General features: G+C 41.9%; 1 protein-coding gene across 1 annotated transcript in view; it reads left to right on the top strand.

Annotated features, from left to right (window-relative positions):
- The window catches only part of FBXL7 (F-box and leucine rich repeat protein 7), a 456,249-nt gene that overhangs the window by 29,705 nt on the left and 414,494 nt on the right, over positions 1-12,050 (top strand). The window lies entirely within an intron of this gene.

Genomic DNA, 12,050 nt, shown 5'->3' with positions numbered 1-12,050 from the left:
ACCTCTTATGGAGAAGTTGAAGGCATTCTTTTCGAATTAGTGGAATTATGTTTTACTTTCCTTTTTCTATTTTAGAATCAAAAGGGGAACTGATTTGTGCATGTGTGTGTGTGATTTCTCTCCTGCTTGCTGCCAATGACCCTTCTCTCTCTTAACCCAAACGTGGTAGGATTGTGAAGTTATTTTAGAATGTACTCTGGTTCATTGGTGTTATTATCAGTTATGGCTTGGAGGAATAACTCACCGCAATGGCATTAATTGTGGTGGGTCAGTGAATTTCCTCTTTTCTTATTATAACCAACACGTTGAATTTTATCTCTTCTCAGATGATGTGTTGGATTCTACTTTTATCTGTTTATTATAGGAGATTAAGTTACAGTGTAAGTAACCTTCAACTTGTCTACATTAATCTTTTTGCAGCTAAATGTACATTGTAACTTATGTCCTGTCCCATGTGGAAGGGCCAGGAGATATCTCAGGTCTATGGGAAAGGACAGTACTTGAGATGTTTGCCGCATCCCCAGCTCCCAGAGCTTGTGATGTTTACCCTCTGTCCCACTAGGTTTAATACTCAAGCGTGCCATGGATTTCTGATCTTTTTCAGCTCTCCGCAGAACCCTCTGTCTACAACATGTATGTCTATCAGCTCACAGTTTGAGTCCTGGCTCTGTCACTAAGTGAGCTATGTGGTCATCAGCCAGAGAAATAACTTCCCCATGCCTCAGTTTCTCCATCTTTAAAATGAGAATATCAGTACTTAGCTCAGAGGGCAACTGTGAGATTTTTAAATGAGTTAAAGATTCCAAAACTGAATTGAAAGTTCCTGGCACATTGTAAGCCCTCTATAGGTGGGGGTTATTCCCGGTGTTTACTCAGTTTTGGTACATCTTTATGTACAAAAGTAGAGAAACTGTCTCTTTTGGAAAATGAATACTTGAGAAGGCACCTGTCTTCAAACGTTTTTATTTTTCATCTAGTTACTAATGAATGAATCATCCATTTTTTCTTTAAAGTTTAAATCCTGAATATTTATTTTATCATTTTTTAGCTGTTTATTTTATGCTGGAGTATAGTTGATTAACAGTGTTATGATAGTTTCAGTTGTACAGCAAAGTGATTCAGTTATACATGTGCTTATATCTTTTTCAAATTCTTTTCCCATTTAGGTTGTTACATATTATTCAGCAGATTTCCCTGTGCAGTTGTTCCTTGTCGGTTGCATACGTGCATGCTAAGTCACTTTAGTCGTGTCTCTTTGTGACTCTATGGACTGTAACCCACCAGGCTCCTCTGTCCTTAGGATTCTCTAGGCAAGAATACTGGAGTGAGTTGCCATGCCCTCCTCCAGGGGATCTTCCCGACCCAGGGATTGAGGTCCCATCTCATGTCTCCTGCATGGGCAGATAGGTTCTTTACCACTAGTGCCGTTTGGAAAGACCACCTTGCTGGCTACCCATTTTAAATATCCCTAACTGACCTTGTCCAGTTTTAAAAACCCATAGCAATGCTTTCCTTTTATCATGGCACTTTTAGAATGAGACCCCACCTACTCTAGAACGTTCCAGTCATATTTTTCCGTTTTGCAAGCAAGATCACTGGAGCTGGTGAAATGCAGGTGGTCATGCACAGGGACCGACTGAAGCTGTTGAGCTGTTCCTTAGCCCAGTTATCTTGCTTTTCAGTGGAATGGTTTTCCTCTATACATTGCTCTGCGTGAGTGTCTCTCTGTGTGTGTTTACATGTACATATCTATCCATCCATACATACGTGTTGTATACAAGAAGGCACAGGGGACAGAATTCACAATATGATCATGGATAGGAGTCCACAGAATGTGATGAGAAGGGAATTTAGAACAATTTGAGTTTTTCTGATCTGGTCTGTCTTCCGTCTGCTGTGCTGATGCTCAGTCCCGTCTGACTCTTGGCGACCCTTTGGATTGTACCCACCAGGTTCCTCTCTCCATGGGATTTTCCAGGCAGGAATACTGGAGTGGATCTCACATTCAAGATTCTAATCAATCAGTGTCTCTCTGACTCAACTCTGGAAACAAGCAGTCTCCTCTCCACACAGCATTGCACAAGGTCATTTGAAATATTAGGGAAACATTAGGACATACATGCTTCCTGCTGTTTAGAAGCTGGACGGCTTAGGTTTGGGGTTTTATAAAGTAGAGGACACCCACGCTTACACAAACATGGTGATCAGTTCTGAGCATGAAGTCATCCACCGAAAAGTGAGGCACTATACTGTGTGGCTGTTGGCAGTGAAGTGGAAGTGATCAAAGAAACTGGGGGTGGGGGAATGGGGGTGAATGCTGTCATCTGCTGTCGGCGTGGCAAAGGAGGGACTGCTGCTGGAGAAACCTGGATTTGGATTTAATGTGTGAAGTCAGAAGGACTTCGGCTTGGCAGAGGATGGCCAGCACTTCTTGCCAGTGGGATAGAATGTGTGATGGGAGTGGCATTTGAGAGTAAGTTCCATGTAGGGAATGGCAGGCAGGGTTAGAGGAATGGAGCAGAGATTCTGGGAAAGGATTGCCCAAGAAGAGTCCACATAGATCACCCAATTTACTTATTTAGCAAAAACTCTCCCGCCTTTTCTCTGTGGTACTAGCTCATTTACTCACACCTTGTCTGGGGAGAAAAAGCAGAGTGTCTGATTGTGGGAACAAGAATTCCAAAGGCATCTTTTGGTTGCCCTTAAAGTTTTGGTTAACATCCAGTCCTGGGAGGAATGATCAAGAAGCCATTTAATCAGTGTAAAACAATGAGTATCTCATGTCAGAATCTCAAAACAATTAGAGCCTCTTGATTCAAAACAGACCTGGGACGCTCCAAGGAGCAGGGTAAAAGCATACTGTTCCACTAGAGGGAAGCCTGCTTAAGAAACACTACATCCACAAATAGAAGAGGAACATTCCTGCATAAAATCAGACTCTAAATAAATGAAGGGAATATGAGCATGTCATCCTTGGGAATGGGAAAGCTCATAATCAAATCTAGACTGAGAGAGTGAAGGGGCGTAAAAATGTACACTCCACTTGGACCAGCCTGGAACACTCGCTTTCTGGTGGCTGGGAGGGCTGTCTGTGCCAAGGAAGGATTGTAGCCTTCCTAGAAAGTACTTGAAGCTATTGTAAACTTCCTGGAGGGCTTACAGTGCTTGGGTTCTCAACCTCATTCCTGGATTTATTTCAGAATGAATCTCTATTCTCTTGAGATTATGTGGAGCTGTGCAAAATCTTGCTAACTGTTCACATCTCAGGAGTTCAGTTGATTTATTGACTTTTACAATATTAATTGTCCTCTCAGACTGGGTACACTTAGAATAGAGAAAAATACACTGATTTGCATTTCTTCATTTTCAGGTTTTTATTTTTCTTGCCTTTAAGCTGCCTTGAGTTTAAAATAACTCAAAAGTAAGGTGAGATTCTTTGAAAATAAGCATTCATCAGTAATGTAAACTGTAATAAAACTATTAAATGGCAACCCACTCCAGTTTTCTTGCCTGGAAAATCCCATGGACAATGGGCCCTGGCGAGCTACTGTCCATAGGGTCGCAAAAGTGACTTAGCAGGCAAATCCATTAATAGATGGTGTGACTGTGCTTTTTGAGTTTTTAAAAGTAGTCAGAGACATGGTTAGCTTATACTGGAGTTTGGCTCAACTCAAGCTTATAGATTTCTCAGATAGACAAACTGTGTCAGAGGTCCCAAGGCCACCCTCAGGCTCAATGATTCACAGGACTCAGAAAAGCTGTTATACTCATGGTTATGGTTGATCACAGTGAAAGGATACAGATTAAGACTGGCGTGGGGATAAGGTTGGTGTGGCAAAGTCCAAGAGAAGCAAGTCACAAGCTTCTCAGCGTTCTCTCCCAGTGGAGTCACACTTTGTTGTTGTCACTTGGTGTTCAGTTGCTAAGTCATGTCCAACTCTTTGCGACCCCATACACTGTAGCACACCCAGCTGCTCTGTTCTGGAGTTTGCACAGAGGAGTCACATGAGTGTCCCTAATCCTCCCAGCAATGATGTGTGGCAAAACATGCAAAATGTTGACAACCAGGGAAACCAACTCTAGCCTTGATACCAACTGGGGAAAGCTCACCTGAGCCTGGCTGTTTATTAGGGCTCAGTCATGTAGGCATCCAGCACCCCCATAATGAATGTCAGCTACTCATATTCCAGCCCCATGGAGCAACAACAGTCATCCATCATAAATCCCTTCACTAGAATAAATTTATCTAGTCACGATAGTCCAGAATGACTCAAGGTCTTGGGCATATAATAACACTCATATCAGACAGAATTTTCTAAGGGCTCAGAGGTTGTCTCCTAGGAACCACAGGGCAAACACAGATAAGTGGAAAATATATAAAACATATATCCATGGAAAAGAGCCTTAGCAAGGGCATGAAATTATCATGATCTCTAAGTTGTGAGATATGTGATTTATTTTTTCCTAATCATACTTTTAATAATTTGCCAAACTTTCTTATTAGAATAGTGAGAGTTGGACTCTAAAGAAAGCTGAGCACCGAAGAATTGATGCTTTTGAACTGTGGTGTTGGAGAAGACTCTTGAGAGTCCCTTGGACTGCAAGGAGATCCAACCAGTCCATTCTAAAGGAAATCAGTCCTGATTATTCATTGGAAGGACTGGTGTTGAAGCTGAAACTCCAATACTTTGGCCACCTGATGTGAAGAACTAACTCATTTGAAAAGACCCTGATGCTGGGAAAGATTGAAGGCAGGGGGAGAAGGGGATGACAGAGAATGAGATGGTTGGATGGCATCACTGACTCAATGGACATGAGTTTGAGTAAACTCTGGAGGTGGTGATGGACAGGGAGGCCTGGTGTGCTACGGTCCATGGGGTCACACATGACTGAGCAACTGAACTGAACTGAACTAATGACAAAATGAAAATGCAGCTCTGAAAATATAATTTAAGGTTTACTGAGAGAACCCCTATTGGACAGCCAATAGTGTTTTTAGGAATGTGCTGGTGGTTTTAGAGAAGGAAATGGCCGCCCACTCGAGTGTTCTTGCCTGAGAAATCCTATGGGTAGGGGAGCCTGGTGGGCTACAGTCCATGGGGTCACAAAGTGTTGGACAGGACTTAGCGACTAAGCAACAGCCTGTGGTTTGGGGTGGTTATCTGGGACTGGCTCTGGGGTTGAGGCGGGTTGACTGGGTTCAGATGAAGGCTTGTGGGAGGCCCAAGTGGTCACGTATCAGTAAATCCCATTTACTCTACATGTTTGTTAGAATGTCATTTTCATTTCAGTTTGAAAAGTTCTGCCCAAGATGTTACCCCATCTAACCCAATTTTCCTTGATTACTTATACATTCAACTGAATCGGTCATGGTTCACGGAAGCCTACTGTGTACCTCAGACTAAATTGGTCTTTGTATGCTACCATTTTGCCCCCTCTCCACCTCCCCCTGCTCTGCCCTGCCCCACCTTTTTTTAGGACAGGAACTAGTTCAGATTTAATTTACATGCCTCCCCTTCTGGCTGTTCGTCTACAACCTGGAGTGATATATAAAGGAACCCTTTGTTGGCCTTGTTGGCTTGGGATCAAGAGTGTGCAATCTTTGATAAACCTCCATAGATCTTGGTGTGTCCAACCATCAAATGGAGGTACTTTTAATAAGAATGTCATAGCTTCTGTGAGATGACATATTTCGTATGAAATGTTAACATTGATTGGTAAATAGAGAGTGCTAGATAAAAGTTGTTCCTGGTTGTTGTTTAAACCGTATGTGCCTGAATGTTCTTGATGAATACGTGTTCAGATGTAGTCTGATACATCTTTTTGCAGTGTCTGTCTCTAGTAGACACTAGAAATGAAGAGCTTTGGTTTCCAGAAAATTCTTCGCATATTCACAGAGTTCCCCATTTTATTTCTTTATTTATTATAATTTTTATTGAAATATAGTTGACTCACAATGTTGTGTTAGTTTTAGGTATACAACAAAATGATTCAGTTATACATATATATAAATACAGATATTCTTTTTTACGTTCTCTTCCATTTTATGTTGTTACAAGATGTTGAGTAGAGTTCCCTGTGTTACACTGTAAGTCCTTATTAGTTATCTATTTTATATGTACCAGTGGGTATATATCAATCCCAGTCTCCCAGTTTACCCCTCCCCCTGCACCCCTGATAGCTGTAAATTCCTTTTCTACATTTGTTACTCTATTTCCGCTCCCCATTTTAATATTATTAATATTGCCATCCACCGTTTAAAAAATATTTTGAAGTGAGAATGAACATTTCTGGGGTAATCTGACCAAGATATTGTTTTAGTTTGTTGAGGAGAAGAAAGCTATAACTGATGCTTCCTCAACTGCCTTTAATTTTCTGGAGTTAGCACTTGGATAAAGGCTATGTATTTCTAAGGTAATTTCTTGAAGATGTATTCTGAGCACGAAATTATTGTGTCTGTCAGTTGTTTATTTCTTCAGCTAAGTTGAAAATTAAAGGGTTTAATTAAGGCTGAATCAAAGTCATCCTTTCAAACATCTTGCCTGGGACCCACACTGCCTCATCAGAGAAATAAAATCTCTGTGATCAGCGCCCTCTCTCGTGGAATTCTGTTTCCAGCCTCATCCTTTGGCTGCATCGTCTAGCTCTCTACCAGAGAACAAAAGGTCTTACACCTTTAGAGGGGCAAAACCAGAGTTAAAGAAAACCTCACTGCAAAATCAGTGTTAAGAATCAGATACAGCCAGAGCAGTGGTTATGGGGTGAGTGGTAGATTCAAGACTTAGAGCTTAGACTTCTTTGGTGGTGCAGTGGATAAGAACTCCTTGCGGGAGCCAGTGCAGGAGACATGGGTCTGATCCTTGGTCCACGAAGATGCCACACATTGCAGAGCAACTAAGCCTGTGCTCCATAAATACTGAGCCTGAGACCCTAGAATCTGGGGGGCCCAACTATTGAGCCCACGTGCTGCAACCACTGAAGGGCATAGGAGCCCATGTTCCACAGCAAGAGAAGTCACCGCAGTGAGAAGCCTGCATACCACAACCAGAGAGTAGCCCCTGCTTGCCGCAACTAGAGAAAGCAAGCACACAGCAGTGAAAACCCAGTGCAACCAAAAACAAATAAGTAAAATTATTAAAGGAAAAGATTTAGGGCTTAACGTGGATGGAACTTTGCTGATTGATTGGGTATCTGAATCAAGAAGAGTCAAGGGTATTCCACATTTCTAACTTGGATAAAAGTTGAGCTAGGTGTCATTCACTGAGGGAAATGCAGCAGAAAGAATATGGTTTAGGGGCAAGATAGTGTGTTTCCAGTTTGTTGAGTTTGGGGTGACTGTGGGGTGTCCAGTAGACTTTCAAGTCTGAAGCGTGGGGAAGGAATCTGGGTCAGAGATCTGGGAGCGTGATCCTGTGGCTGAAGTCACTCAAGCACATATACAGTGAAAAAGCTGGCTTAAAACTCAACCTTCAAAAAACAAAAGATCATGGCATCCAGTCCCATCACACCATGGCAAACACATGGGGGAGAAATGGAAATAGTAACTGACTTTATTTTCTTGAGCTCTAAAATCACTGTGGACAGTGACTGAAGCCATGAAATTAAAAGACACTTGCTCTCTGAAAGAAAAGCTATGACAAACCTAAACAATGTATTAAAAAACAGAAACATCACTTTGTTGACAAAGGTTCATCTAGCCAAAGCTGTGGTTTTTCCAGTAGTCATGTATGGATGTGAGAGTTGGACCATAAAGAAAGCTGAGTGCCCAAGAATTGATGCTTTGGAACTGTGGTGTTGGAGAAGACTCTTGAGAGTCCCTTGGACAGCAAGGAGATGAAACCTGTCAGTCCTAAAGGAAATCAACCCTGAACATTCTTTGGAAGGACTGATGCTGAAGCTCAAGCTCCAATCATCTGGCCACTTGATACAAAGAGTTGGCTCATTAGAAAAGCCTCTGATGCTGGGAAAGATTGAAGGCAGGAGAAGGGGGCAACAGAGGATGAGATGGTTGGAGGGTATCACTAACTCAATGGACATGAGCTTGAACAAACTCCAGGAGATAGTGAGAAACAGGGAGGCCTGGCGTACTGCAGTCCATGAGGTCGGTAAGAGTCGGACATGACTGAGTGACTGAACAACAGCAAAGTACATAAGGTTGGCCGAGGAGAGCATTTCTTAGAAAATCACAGTGTAACTCCAGGGCAAGGCACGCTCTCATCTTCATGTTCTGAAGACTGAGACTGCTCTGTAAACATTTGGTGAAAATGATGGAAAACTGATTGGCTCAGAGGATAAATTGTTTTCTTATTTCGGCTCCAAAGAAATGAGAAGACATTTTTGTGGTAGGATAAAGAGGGCATGGCGTGTAGTTATGAGTGATATTAAGCATTGTTTATGTGTAGGGAGCTGAGGGAATTTATGAATGAGTCTTAGAAAGCCCAAAGAGACATGAAATTATATTAAGACATGGGTAGAGGAGACATTTTTATCAGGTTCTTGAAGTGTCACGAAAATGGTTGAATGAATGCCTGGTATCCTGGAGTCGAATAAAGGGAACAAAGGTCACATCAGAATAAATCAGAAAACCAGAAAAAAATCCCTAAACAGTGGGGGATCCCGTTCCCTCTGGGCTGTGCTTTTGTGCCCTGGGCTGGTATTGTACAGGGTTGGAGGAATTTGGGTCAGAGTTTTCGTTGTGTGGCTTGGCAGAATCAAAGGCCAAAATATGATTAATTCTAGATGTGGATGATTTGGAAGGATAAAGAATGCAGGGAGGCTTAGGGGTAATTTTCAAAGTCTGGCTACTTCTTCAGTCAGAGTATTCATTCTCCTGTTTACTACAGAGGAGACAAGGAAGGTATCAATGCTTTTAAGAATATTCAAGAAAATATCTCTAGTTACTTAATGTAGGAATAGCATTCCCCCCACTCCCATCCATTTGTTTTCCTCTTAAATAGATTTTATTTTTTAAAGCAGCTCTAGGTTCACAGCAAAACTGAGAAGGAGGATCCAGAGATTTCCCGTACACCTCTGGCCCGCTACACTCAGAACCACACTTCTTATCAACACTCCCTTGTCCGAGTGGTCCGTTTATTACAATAGATGAACCTATACTGACACATAAGTCTCAGTCAGAGTCCATAGTTTACATTACGGTGCACTCTTTTTGTTATACATTCTAGGGGTTTTGACAAATATATAATGACGTGTACCTACAATTATTGGAGAAAGAAGCAATAGCTCACTCGAGTATTCTTGCCTGGAAGTCTCCACAGACAGAGGAGCCTGGCGGGCTATTTCCATGGGATTGCAAAGAGTCAGACATGACTTAATAACTGAACAACAACAACAACCCACAGTTACAGTATCTTACAGATTGGTTTCACTGCCCTAAAAAACATCCTCTGTATTCCAAATGTTCATCCCTCCCTCCCCTCTGACACTGGGCAGCTGCTGATCATTTTGTCTCTATACAGCTACCTTTTCCAGGATGTGATGCTGTAGTTGGAATCATATATGTGCCCTTTGCAGAGTGTCTTCTTTCACTTAGTATTATGCATTTACGTTTCCTCCATGTCTTTTCATGGATTGATGTTACTTTTTAACACTGAATAATATTCCTTTGGCTGGATGTACCATAGTTTATTTATACATTTTGTCTACCAAAAGACATCTGGCTACTTCCAAATTTTGACAATTATGAATAAAGCTACCATAAACATCCATGTGTGGGATTTTATGTGGACATACATTTTCAGCTTATTTGCGTGAATCCCAAGGAGTGTGATTGCTGGATCATATGGTAAGAGGGTGTTTAATTTTTCAAGAAACTGCCAAATTGCCTTCCGAATAGCGGTACCATTTTGCATTCCCTGTACAGTGACTAAGACTTCTTGTTCTTGTACATCCTTGCTAGCATTTGGTGTTTTCAGTGTTTTGGGTTTTGGCTCTTCTAATTCATGTTTAGTGATATCTTTGCTTGCTTGCTAAGTCACTTCAGTTGTGTCCGACTCTTTGTGACTCCGTGGACTGTAGCCCGCCAGGCTACTCTGTCCGTGGGATTCTCCAGGCAAGAATACTGGAGCAGGTTGTCATGCCCTCCTCCAGGGGATCTTCCAACCCAGGGATCGAACCCACATCTTTTGCCTTGTCGTGTGGATTCTTTACCACCAGTGCTACCTGGAAAGCCCTTAGGGATATCTTAGTGTTGTTTTAATTTTATTTCCCTAATGACATATGATGTGGAGCATCTTTTTATATGCTTATTTTCCATCTGTAATCGTCTTTGGAGAACAACATTTTTAACTAACTTTATTTATTTATTTTTGGCTGTGCTGGGTCTTCATTGCTGTGAGGCCTTTTCTCTTGTTGCAGCAAGTGGGGAGGAGGAGTGGGGGACCAAAGTAAATGACCACCTTGTGAGTCTTGCTTATTCAGTGTGCAGTTACATCTTGAAAGGATGAAACAATGAGAAGAACAGTTTGAAGGCTGTAACTACCAATAGGAAGACGTTCCTGATGTTCTTTGTATCTGAAGAAATGATTTTCTTTTTGAAGTCATTAATACGCTACCATTCTGTATCTGCTAATAGGGAGTGGAAATACCCCCAAATGATGCTTTTCTGTGGGTGTATTATTTTTAGAAAATTCAAGTGAAGACAAAAATGTCTTCAGGGGGTAAGCTGAAGCTGCCAGTCACCCCCTCCCATGTCTTAAACTCAGCCTAATTGCACTGATAGGATTGGAGGAGGTAGAAGAATTGATTTTTGCTCAATCATAGGACAGAAACCAACAGATTCAAGTTGACACTGAAAGTCAAGTTTTCAAGAAATTATTGGCATTCATGAATTCAGAATATTAATGGCAAATGTGCACAAGGAACCTGATACTCTGTATCCTGGCAGAGCCACTATTTAAACCTATTTAAATGCATTGACTCTGATTACGAAGGGCCTCACACAGGCCAGCCTGCACTTGGAGGGGTTGGTAGGAGCAGTGGGTCAGTGACATTGTGTTGGTTCGGTTCCAGCTGAAATGTTGGGGAAATCAGTTTGTTTGCTTACTTGTGGGTTTACGCAAACTCAGAAAGCATGTTTGGGTAATTCTTCCGTACAGATTTAGAGACAGCATATATTAGAGGAGCCCATAAAAAATGTTGATGGTGGAGAAAATAAAAATGTATTCTTATGAGTGGTAGACAGAAGAAAAAAATTCTAGAGGATAAGTCGGAGGAAAAAGCACATACACTTTTTATTAGCTTACAGAACACAAATGATTTGCAGATGTTGGACTGAGTGTTTCACATAAAACATACTTCTATACCTGGGCTTTTTTCCCCCTCACTTATTTTAATAGCTGAAGCATCTTTCTCTTGTGAACAATTTATTCTAATGGCAATAAAAATGCAACAGTACCACCTCATTATGCCCAATAGCAAATGACTTATGTGGCGTCTTAGCTTGCTTTGTAGGGTTAGGTTTTGATGACTGATGGCAAGCCAGGCTAACGAGGCACTTGGATGAGTGACATTGTAAGTAGGGAACCATGGGAAAACATTTCAGCTCTTAAAGTGGTACTCAGCTTTCCAGTTTCTTAAAACTTACTCATTCACACCTATACACCTTTCAGTTCAGCTCAGTTCAGTTGCTCAGTCCCGTCTGACTCTTTGTGACCCCATGAATCACAGTACGCCAGGCCTCCCTGTCCATCACTAACTCCCAGAGTTCACTCAAACTCATGTCCATCGAGTTAGTGATGCCATCCAGCCATCTCATTCTCTGTTGTCCCCTTCTTCTCCTGCCCCCAATCCCTCCCAGCATAAGAGTATTTTCCAATAAGTCAACTCTTCGCACGAGGTGGCCAAAGTATTGGAATTTCAGCTTTAGCATCAGTCCTTCCAGAGACTGATCACCCAGGACTGGTCTCCTTTAGAATGGACTGGTTGGATCTCCTTGCAGTCCAAGGGACTCTCAAGAGTCTTCTCCAACACCACAGTTCAAAAGCATCAATTCTTTGGCGCTCAGCTTTCTTCACAGTCCAACTCTCACATCC

This window comes from Ovis canadensis, chromosome 16 (genome assembly GCF_042477335.2).
Source record: "Ovis canadensis isolate MfBH-ARS-UI-01 breed Bighorn chromosome 16, ARS-UI_OviCan_v2, whole genome shotgun sequence".
In the NCBI taxonomy this organism is placed as follows: domain Eukaryota; kingdom Metazoa; phylum Chordata; class Mammalia; order Artiodactyla; family Bovidae; genus Ovis; species Ovis canadensis.
The sequence above is the reverse complement of the archived record's forward strand: the minus strand, read 5'-3'. Positions and strand labels throughout refer to the sequence as shown.